Here is a 10,391-nt window from a genome sequence, read left to right on the forward strand (position 1 = left end):
CCAAACTACAACTATAATGTAGGGGAGCACTGATCCACAGTCATTTTTTCCAAGAAACCTTGCTGAACAGCTTTGTTTTTCCCCCAAATCCTTCCTTTCCTTGTAAGCACAGAATCTAGAAATCCATCCATTTGTCCCATCCATAATTATCCTCTATTTCCATTTTAGACTAGCAGTTGTGAGTGGTCAGAGCCCGTGGTTCCTTCCTCCATGTACCTCCTCCCAATACACACCCTTTTGTTTCGTTTCGTTTCACTTTGCTTGTTTTGTTTTATTGCAGGAAAGACACCAAATCATCTGAGTTATACGAAAGTTGTATCGTGCCTCAAAGTCCTGAGCTATTCTCCAAATATAGATCCATATGACTTCTCCACCAAGACCCACTTGCCTCATCCCAACTCAGACAACATAATCTACAACAAAGAGCCTCTGCCACCACTTTCGAGGGACACTCTGTATCCCTCTTCCTATTTCTTTCTCATCCCCACTCTGCTTTGTGATTTCTGTGATAATCAAAGAAAAAAGAGACAAGGATAAAGCAAATGAATACAATCCAAAAATTATATTTATCAATTTGGAATATACTCGGTGAAGAAATTGACCTTTACACATGATTTTGCTTTAACTAAGGTTAAAATGAATCTGCCTTCTGGAAGCACATAACAGGTATCAATTGATGATGGAGAGAAATAGCCCAAGAACTGCTAGAGGACAAGAGAAAGACAACCTGGAAATCAACATTTGCCACTTATACTCAATAAAACAGGTGTCATGCATGGATAAGTGTTGTCTGGGCTTCTGGTGTTGGGGTGCTACCCGCAGTGTAGCAATGGGGAAGCTGGAGGGTGAAGAACAGTTTAAGGTTCCAAAGGCCTTCAAAATTAAAGAGTTATAAATGAGTTTTCTGATAACAGCAAGCTGCCTCTTGGTGACTCAGTGTTTTAATGACCATGAGGCAGCCACACTCCAGGGGAACTTGGTGGTAATATTTCTTCCTATAGCCAGACCTGGCCTATAATCCATCCCCACCACAGTTTTTTTTATTATATTAGAAAGGCCAGGCGATACCTTCAGCAGCTGTAAAAATAGATATTTAGCTCCTTGAGCCTGGAGGACAAAGACCCTCAAATCCTCTCTGGTGATGGGGGACCACCTTATCACACTGGACCTGCTGTTCTGCAAAGTGCACACCAATGTCCTCCCTAAGAAGATATGACACAGAGACTTTCAGAATCTCCAGCAAGAAATGAAGCAAAACATGAAGGAGTCAGGAAAGACTGATGGAAAAATCTTCATTCATTCAAGGAACATGTCTAAGCATACTATGTTTTGGGACCTATGGAAAGACAAAGATGAAAAAAGCAAGCTCTGCACCAGGTCAGAAAGGAAAGACCAAGAAGGGGGGCAGGCAAACAGGTGGGAAGGATGCTGGAGGAGAAGCACCAAGGAATAGCCTCCCCTAACTTATATTTTGCTCATCAGAGCTGAGAAGCTTTCTGGTCTGGAAGAGAACAGAGTGTAGACCTCCACATCACTCTGACCCCAGCAAACCTACCTGCCCTTCCCAAACTCCCAAGGTGCTGGTCTACACCCCCCAAACCAAAGTCTAGCTCTGGTGCCATGAAATACCCTCTGCTCCAACCCTACACAGCTTCTATAGCCAATGGCTTTCCTAGCCCAGCCTTCTTCCTCCCTGGCTCTGTCTCAGTTTTCCTGCCAACTCTATAAACAGGAGAAATCACTTACCGTGGGCTTTTTCTGCCTCAGAGGAAAAACACTTAGGAAGAAAGTTTAAGTCAAACCCAGGGAGAGGGAAGGAACTTGGCCAAGCAGAGTCAGCACAAGGAGTGGTGCTGACACGGTGCCCTCAGGGAGTTGAGGCCCTGGGGAGGCAAGGTCCTCATGGAGGAGGGGCCTCAAGAGTGTGAGCACTAACAAGGCTGGGCCTCAGGGAGTTGGGACCAAAGGGCAGAAGGGGCCTGGGAAGGATGTGAAAGTAGAAAGGAAGTGGTGCAAGCCACCATTTCCTCTCACCTGCTGCATTTTGTCTCTCTGCTTTTGACCTTGCCTTCAGAGCATGTCACTCTTGTGTTCAAAGCAATGCTATGACTCTTCAGTTCATTAAATATGCCAAAGTTCTCACATGGCCTACAAACATCTACTTAATCTGTCCACCCTTTTGCTGATTCTCTCTTACTCTTTCCCTCTCAGGGCTCTGCTCCAGCCAGATTGGCCTTCTGGCAATGCCTTGTTCATGCCAGATATGTTCCCATTTCAGGGCCTTTGCCCTTACTGCCCACCACCTTGTCCTTGCCCCATCACTTATAATGCTCTTCTCCCAGACATCCGCATGGCTTTTTCACTGCCTTCATGTCTTAGCTCAAATATCATCTTTTCAATGAGACTGCCCTATTGACTTTAATGAAAATTGTAAAGGCACACCTCCACACATATTGATCCCACTTTTCCTGTTCTGTTCTCCATGCACTTAGCACTTTTAAATGGACAACTTTATATTATTTTTTTATTGTCTGTCTTTCCCTGGTAGGACAGAAATCTTTGCTTGTTTTATTCACAGATATATCCCAGGGGCCTGAAACAATGTCTGGCTCATAGCAGATGCTCAGTAAATATTTGTTAAATGAATAAATCAGTGAAAGTCTAGTGATTTTTAAACTTTTAAATGACATTAGAATGATCATGCTGATTTGCATTTGTATAACCTCAATGTACTTCTCTTAATTCACTTCATAACGTTTTTCATTACAAAAGTAAAAATTATTGTGCTTATTGAGCATATTTGGCTAATAATGATTAATACAAACTTTTATGAAACTGAAGAAATATATTCAGACTTAGAAATTTGCTACTTTAAATTATTAAATAGAATCCATGACAATTGGGAGGAAAACAAAGCCATTGACTTGGAAACAGTTATATTTATATTTATACTTCTATAACATAAACACTATATATCAAATACAACTATTTGATATCTCAATCAGATAAGGAAATCAACTATCAGCAAGGTCCCCAAATTATGAATCACATCATGCCTACAGCAAAATGTTGCAGATAAATCACAGTGAGAGATGCCACAATAAATCATTGAATTCCTTTGAAATAAAAGTGATTTGTTTGACTTTGCAAATGATATAAAATATTCCCTTCAGTTCTGTACAAACAGCACCCTGAAAGGAAATCCAAGATAAGCAATAGGAATAAATACAGCTTGAAGATACAACAGGAGTGAATCAAATGTTTTTGTCCTTAGGTAATAAATAAAATATAAGGGGGCTAGGTTAGGATTATTTTCAGCAATAAGCACAGAAAACTAGTAGTGGCTTAAACATACAGAGATTTATTTGTCTCAGGCAACAAGAGGCCTGGAGGTAGGCAATCCAGAGTCTTAAAAGGGTCTCAATTAAGTCTTAGAGAAGGGTCTTTCCATCTCTCCCCTGCACATCATTAGCAAATATATCTTCATCTTCATACTTCTGATCTCATGGTTGCAAGATGGTTGCTCTACCCCTAATCTCACATCCACATTCCAGACAGGAAGAAGGAGAAAGAAAAGAAAGAACTAGCAGTACTTGTATCAGGAGGACAAAGTTTCCTAAAACCCTGGCTGATTTCTACTTACTCGGTGGCCAGAACACTATCACTGGGCTACCTCAGCAACAAAAGGGTATGGAAAGACAGATATTTTTAGGTAGCACATTGTTTATTTAAACAAAATTAGGATTCTGTTAGTAAAAAAAGAAGGGAAGACGTATATTCAATAGGCAACAAGGAGCAGAGGTGTTGTAAAGGTAGTAGAGAAAGGGAAGAGAACTTCACAGACGATAGAGTTTTGAGAAACGAGTGCATTTAGGGGCAGGCAAAAGCAAGTAGATCATCATAGGACAGAGAACAAAAGGACCTAGAGATGTAAAAGGAAATAGGAATATCGTTAAAGGAGTTATTTATGTTTTGCAATATGATTAGGTTTGTATAATATTTTGACACATTTTTAAATTATCTTTTAATGTGAGGAAGATCATTACATTATGATTCTGTAAGTCATGCCATCTGATAATTGACATTAATATTCCTTCTCAAATGGAGCATTGATATATATATATATAATATCTTTATATATATATATAAAGATAGTGTAGGTTCCTGGGGCAGATGGGTGGAGCTAAAGAAAGAAGGAAATAAATGGGTGTCCAATTCTCTACAAACACCAGACACTGTAACTGTTCCATAACTGGTAATACATTAGATTACTTCAAACATGTCAAAAAGTGAATCATTGCACAGCCAGCTGATATGTGTCTTTAAACAAGTGTTTCATCTTTCTGAGGAAAAACTTTTCCTTTTGTGAATGCAATTTCATAGCCACAATAATAACAACTTTTTGTTTTTGTTGTTTTACAAGTATTTTTTTAAACAGCTGTTCTTCAAAATGTGACCCATACAGGGAGGGGCGCCTGGGTGGCTCAGTCAGCCAAGTGGCCAACTCCTGATTTCAGCTGAGGTCATGATCTCAGAGTCCTGGGATCAAGCCCCAGGTCAGGCTCCCTGCTCAGCGGGAAGTAGACTTGAGGATTCTCTCTCTCCCTCTCTGTCTGCCCCTCCCTGCCTCTAAAATAAATAAATAATCTAAAAAAAAATGTAACCCTACAATAAATGACCTCACCTGAACCAAACCAGAAATTGGTTAAACTTGTGTCCCCCAAGTCTAATGGCAAAATGCGCATTTCTTTTCACCTTTAGCTTAATGTGTTTGAGTTGGCATGTTCAATGTGAATCGTTGTTGCTGCCAAATATGATTTGATTGAAGGTGATTTGGACAGCTGGAATTTTAACGTTTCATGTAAACCAGAAAGTATTTTCAAGACCAAAGGGAGAAATTTAAACTTTCATATAAATCTGTCTCAGGTTAATGTGAACTTAAAAAAATTAATGGATAAGATAATGCAGTATTTGCAGTATTATTTGAAACAACATATTTTTTTTCTTTTTAAAACAGATAAAATTCTTTGATACAACCTATTTCTTTTTTTTAATTTAAATTCAATTAGCCAACATCTAGTACATCATTAGTTTTTGTTGTAGTGTTCAATGGTTCATTAGTTGCATATAACACCCAGTGCTCACCACATCAAGTGCCCTCCTTAATGCCCGTCACCCAGTTTCCCCATCCCTGGACCCACCTCCCTTTCCACAACCCTCAGTTTGTTTCCTGGAGTCAAGAGTCTCTCATGGTTTGGCTCCCTGTCTGATTTCTTCCCATTCAGTTTTCCCTCCCTTCCCCTGATCCTCTGCACTATTTCTTATATTCCACATATGAATGAAACCATATGATGATTGTCTTTCTCTGATCGACTTATTCCACTTAGCATAATACCTATTTCTAATGTCAGTATTTTATGTCAACTAAAATAAATTAGCCACATCCATTTGATACCATAATTTAGTCTTTTATTGATTTGGAAGAAAATATGCTTTACCTTTTTTATACCTTCATTTATTTTACAGGAACTACAAGGGATTTCAATAAACAAAAAGTATAAATACAAAGTGTTATAATAACTAGACGCGGGAAATATTTTATTTATTTATCAGAAAATCTGAATTTCTCTTACTTTCAATGTAGTTGATGTTAAAATGTTGCCTTACACACTAAAATGGGAAATACTTAAACACTGATGTAATTAAACAATAATTCCAGTCCAATGGCCTTTCTCCATTTCTCTGGGAGCTTGAGTTCCAGTCTGTTCTCCTTGCCCTCCCTAAAGGGGTAGCTTTCATAATGTATAGGAGGATCTTGACCCTGGAAAATGAATCCAAAGCTCTAGGGGACTTCTGGGCAGTAAATGGAAATGGAAATAATTTCTCAGAGAATAATTCAGTAGTATTGCTTTTCTACATTATGATGAAATGTGCTTCCAAAATATAAAATCTTGGATTGCTAGGCAAAAGGTAGGGAAGGATGATATTGCCTCTGGCGTAAGAGTTTAAAAGCTAGGCCTACGTCAAATTTCTCGCAAGAATGAGTAGTGAAAACTTCGGGGCAGTTCATTTATTCTGAGAATGCTCTGTCCTGTGTTTAGACAATTTACCAAGCTTCTCTTGGCGACCCATCCTCTTTACTTTGTTTTTGTTTTGCTTGTCTTCTCTTTATCAAATCTACGTGCCAAAAACACACTCAGGTGTAGTGGCAGTAAAACAAAACCCTGGAATCAAAGAGACGTCTTTGTGCTTCTAAATCACAATCTGAAGCGCAAACGCAAGCACATTAAGTATGAGCTGCTGGGCACCCGTAGCTCAGGTTCTCGAGCTCAGGCACCGGCACCGGAAGTGGCCGCCCAGTTTGACTTCCGCTCCCAGGGTCCAAGCTCCCGTGGCTCACGCCCTGGTTGTCAGTAAAGCACTAGGAGTCGGAAAGCATAGAGGCAGCGCGCCCTCCCTCGGTGGCAGGGAAGTTTGCGGTGGTCGGCGGTGGCATCGCGGCTGTCCCTGTGCTGAGCAGGGAGGCTGGCTTCTCCGACCCCGGAGGCGGTGGCGTTCAGAGCACCCTCCCGCCCCTCCCCGTGTCCTTCCAGATCCCTCGTTAGCCGCTTCCTTTTCCTCGCACTCATTCTTGCTTTCAGATATTAAGAGACTGCGTGGTGGCCCTTGAATGAAGTTCTTAGTACCTCTCAAGCTTCGCCTTAGGCACAGGGAGGAGATGGGAGCAAGGTTTTGAGGGGGGAACCCCAAAGCTGACCGAACCAGACTCTGGTCCTAGTTATGTCAGAGCAGCAACAGGGCTTAAAACTAGTAAGTACTTGGTCAGAAAATTCAGCCTCCTTTTTTAATTAGCTGATTGAATTCAGCTTCTACGTAGAAGCCAGGTCCTCAGTTCATCGTAAATAATTGATAAACCTTTACGTTGTTTCCTATACTTTGAATTCCTAGAAGAGATTTCATTTCTAGTAATGTTTTGTAAAAAAACCAGCAAGAGATTAAATGTAGCTGGGGAGTGCTTTTCTGATTCTAGTGAATAATCAGACCAAATATATACCTATATACATTCCAAAAAGGACTGTTTCCTTGATATAGAGTAAATATAAGCAATCATTGAAGTCACAGAAGTCGTGCAAGAAATTCAAGAGATGTTTCAAACTTCTCATCTTTAGTTGTGTATTTTCCATTTTTTCACCAAATAAACAACTGTGATCCAGGTACTGTGCTAAGGGCTGGTTAGTCCATTATAAATAGAGCAATGTACTTCCTTTATAGGGACTCACAGTCTAATGGAAGAGACATGTAAATAAATCATTTCATCAGTGTGTTTGCCAGCTTAGGGGTGCCTGTGGAATTGGTAGGGTGTAAATTAGAGGTAAGGTATCCTTTTGTCTCAGTATGGAAGAAAGTAAAAGTTCACCAGGTAGACAGGAAAAGCCAGACATGCCAAAGGAAGGCAAGGATATTATCTCATGTGGAAAAGCATGGCATTACCTGAGAGCAGCGAAGCTTAAAGAACATGGTGTTTGGGGGAGGTGACCAGAGATGAAGGTAGGAAGGTTGGCAGAGACCAGATAATAATGGGTCTCATAAGTCTTGCTAAGAATTTAACAAGAACTTACAAGTAATGAGATGATCTTGAGCAGTGGCCTAACATGGTCAAATAATACATTTTGAAAGATGATTAGTTGCAGTGTGTTTGAGGCAGGGGCACTGGTTAAAATGAGACTGGATGGCTAATTGAAAGGTGATTTTGGTAGTACAAAGAAGTTTTGAGGGGTGCCTGGCTGGCTCAGTTCATAGAGCATGCGACTCTTGGTCTTGGGGTGGTGAGTTCAAGCTCCATTTTGGACAGAGAGATTACTTAAAAAAACGTTTTGAGGGCTAGGTGTAGCAATGAAAAGAGAAAGTGAGGAAATAAATTACAGAATATATACAGAAAAGAAAGGTGGAGAGAGTGGTAATATTATCAAGTATTACAGAAAGCTCAAATAAGGTGATGTAAAAAGAATCTGGTGGGTTTTAAGGATGTATAGGTGAATTGAAGGTGCTCATTTTTTTTTGTCTTAATTGAAGTATGGACATACAGTATTCTCTGAGATGTACATGATAATGATTGGATATTTTTATGCATTATGAAATGATCACCTCAGTAGGCATAGTTACCATCCATCACCGTACAAGGTTATTGCAGTATTATTGACTGTATTCCCTATGCTGTACATTACATCCCTCTGGCTTATGTATTTTATAACTGGAAGTTTGTTCCTCTTAATCTCTTTAGCCTATTTCACCTGCTCCGCCCCTAACCCCATTCCACTCTGGTAACCAGTAGTTTGTTTCCTTTATCTGTGAGGCTGTTTTGTTTGTTTTGTTTTTCAGATTCCACAAATACTGAAATCGTACAGTATTTATCTTTTTCTGACCTATTTCTCTAGGTCCGTTCATGTTGTGATGAATGGCAAGATTTCATTTATCTTATGGCTTAATATTTTCATTGAATATATACATACCACATCTTTATCCATTCATCTATCAGTGGACACTTAGGTTATTTCTCTAGGTTGGCTATTGCAAAGAATGTTGCAGTGAACATAGGAATGCATATATCTCTTTGAATTGCTGTTCGTGTTTTCTTCGGGTAAATACACAGAAGTGGAATTGCTGGATTATATGGTAGTTATATTTTTAATTTTTTGAGGACCCTCCACACTGTTTTCCATGGTGGCGGCACCAATTTACATTCCCACCCATGGTGCATAATGATTCCTTTTTCTCAACATCCTCACTGACACTTGTTATTTCTGACGGGTGTGAGGTGGTATCTCATTGTAGTTTTGATTTCCATGATTTGTGATTGTGAACGTTTCCGTATGTCTGTTGGCCATCTGTATGTCTTTTTTGGAAAAATGTCTATTCAAATTCTGCCCATTTTTTAATTGGGTTTTTTAAATTAAGTTGTATAAGTTTTTAAAATATATTTTTTGGTTATTAACCTGTTACTGGATGTATGATTTGCAAATATCCTCTCCCATTCAGTAGGTTGTCTTTTTGTTTTGTTGATGGTTTCCTTCTCCTGCAAAACCTTTTTAGTTTGATGTGATTTCATTTGTTTGTTTTAGCTTTTTAGCTTTTTGTTTTACCTTGCCTGAGGAAAATGGTTCAAAAAATATTGCTAAGACTGGTGTCAAAGAGCTTACTGCTTATGTTTTCTTCTAGGAGTTTTATGGTTTCACATCTTATATTCAAGTCCTTAATTCATTTTGAATTAATTTTTCTGTATGGTGTAAAATAATGGTCCGGTTTCATTCTTCGGCACATAAACTGCCCACTTTTCTTAACATTATTTACAAAGAGGCTTTCTTTTCCCCATTGTGTATTCCTGCCTCCTTGTCATAGATTAATTGACCATCTATATGTGGGCTTATATCTGGGCTCTCTGTTCCATTCCATTGCTCTGTGTGTCCTTTTTTTTTTTTTTAATGCCAGTACCATACCGTTTTGATCATTACAGCTTTGTAGTTTGATTTGATATCAGGGAGCATAATACCTCCAGCTTTGTTCTTCTTTCTAAAGATTGCTTTGGCTATTCAGGGTCTTTTTGTGGCTTCATACAAATTTTAGGATTCTTTGTTCCAGTTCTGGGAAAAATGCCATTAGTATTTTGATGGGGATTGCATTGAATCTGTAGATTGCTTTGGGTAGTATGGACATTTTAACAATATTAAGTCTTCCAATCCATGAGCATGATAGATCTTTCCATTTATGTATATCTTCTTCAGTTTCTTTCATCAGTGGCTTAAAGTTACAGGTCTTTACCTCTTTGGATAAATTTATTCCCAAGTATTTTATTATTTTTGATGCAATTGTAAATGGGGTTGTTTTCTTAATTTCTCTTTCCAGTGGCTTGTTATTAGTGTATAGAAACTCAACCAGTTTCCATATGTAAATTTTGTATCCTGCAATTTTACTGAATTCATTTGTTCATTCTAATAGTTTTTTGGTTGAACATGGTCAGTTTTAATGGTATAGTAGGGAAAGAAATAGAATGTGGTGGAGTTGAGGAACCGGAGTGTGATTTAAGAAGATTCTTTCAAGAAGTTTAAAGTGAGAAAGAGAGAGGTTGTAACCAGGGAAAATGATGGGAAAAAATGGCAAGTTTGGCCTCTAAATTCTGTTGAAGCTACTACTAAAATGGTTTTGTTTTCCCAGAGTGTATACTGGTTGGGCATTTGGAAGAGGCAGAATAGCAATGCCAGAACACTTGGGAAAAGTCAGGCTAAGATTCTGAGTATTTATTAGTAAGGGTTTGCTGTATAATTTCATCCCACTGAAGGGAAATGAAAACATTATTTTAAAAGAAATAGAAGTTGGTTTAACTGTTAATTAGGTAA

At 38.9% G+C, this 10,391-nt stretch overlaps 2 protein-coding genes across 5 annotated transcripts in view; both read right to left on the reverse strand.

The window, feature by feature from the left end:
• LOC118527529 (ATP-dependent DNA helicase Q1-like) overlaps positions 1 to 10,391 on the reverse strand; it is a 336,638-nt gene that overhangs the window by 262,530 nt on the left and 63,717 nt on the right. The gene's annotated exons all lie outside the window — the stretch shown is intronic.
• The window catches only part of LOC144382351 (cationic amino acid transporter 3-like), a 100,420-nt gene that overhangs the window by 26,343 nt on the left and 63,686 nt on the right, over positions 1 to 10,391 (reverse strand). The window contains exon 1 of one of the 3 annotated variants that reach the window (XM_078075730.1): positions 1,747 to 1,858. The exons of the other annotated variants lie outside the window; for them this stretch is intronic. The gene's annotated coding sequence lies outside the window, so the exon portion shown is untranslated. Of the gene's footprint in view, positions 1 to 1,746; positions 1,859 to 10,391 lie in introns of those variants that run through there. 3 annotated transcript variants of the gene reach the window in all.

Source organism: Halichoerus grypus, chromosome 6 (genome assembly GCF_964656455.1).
Source record: "Halichoerus grypus chromosome 6, mHalGry1.hap1.1, whole genome shotgun sequence".
Lineage (NCBI taxonomy): Eukaryota > Metazoa > Chordata > Mammalia > Carnivora > Phocidae > Halichoerus > Halichoerus grypus.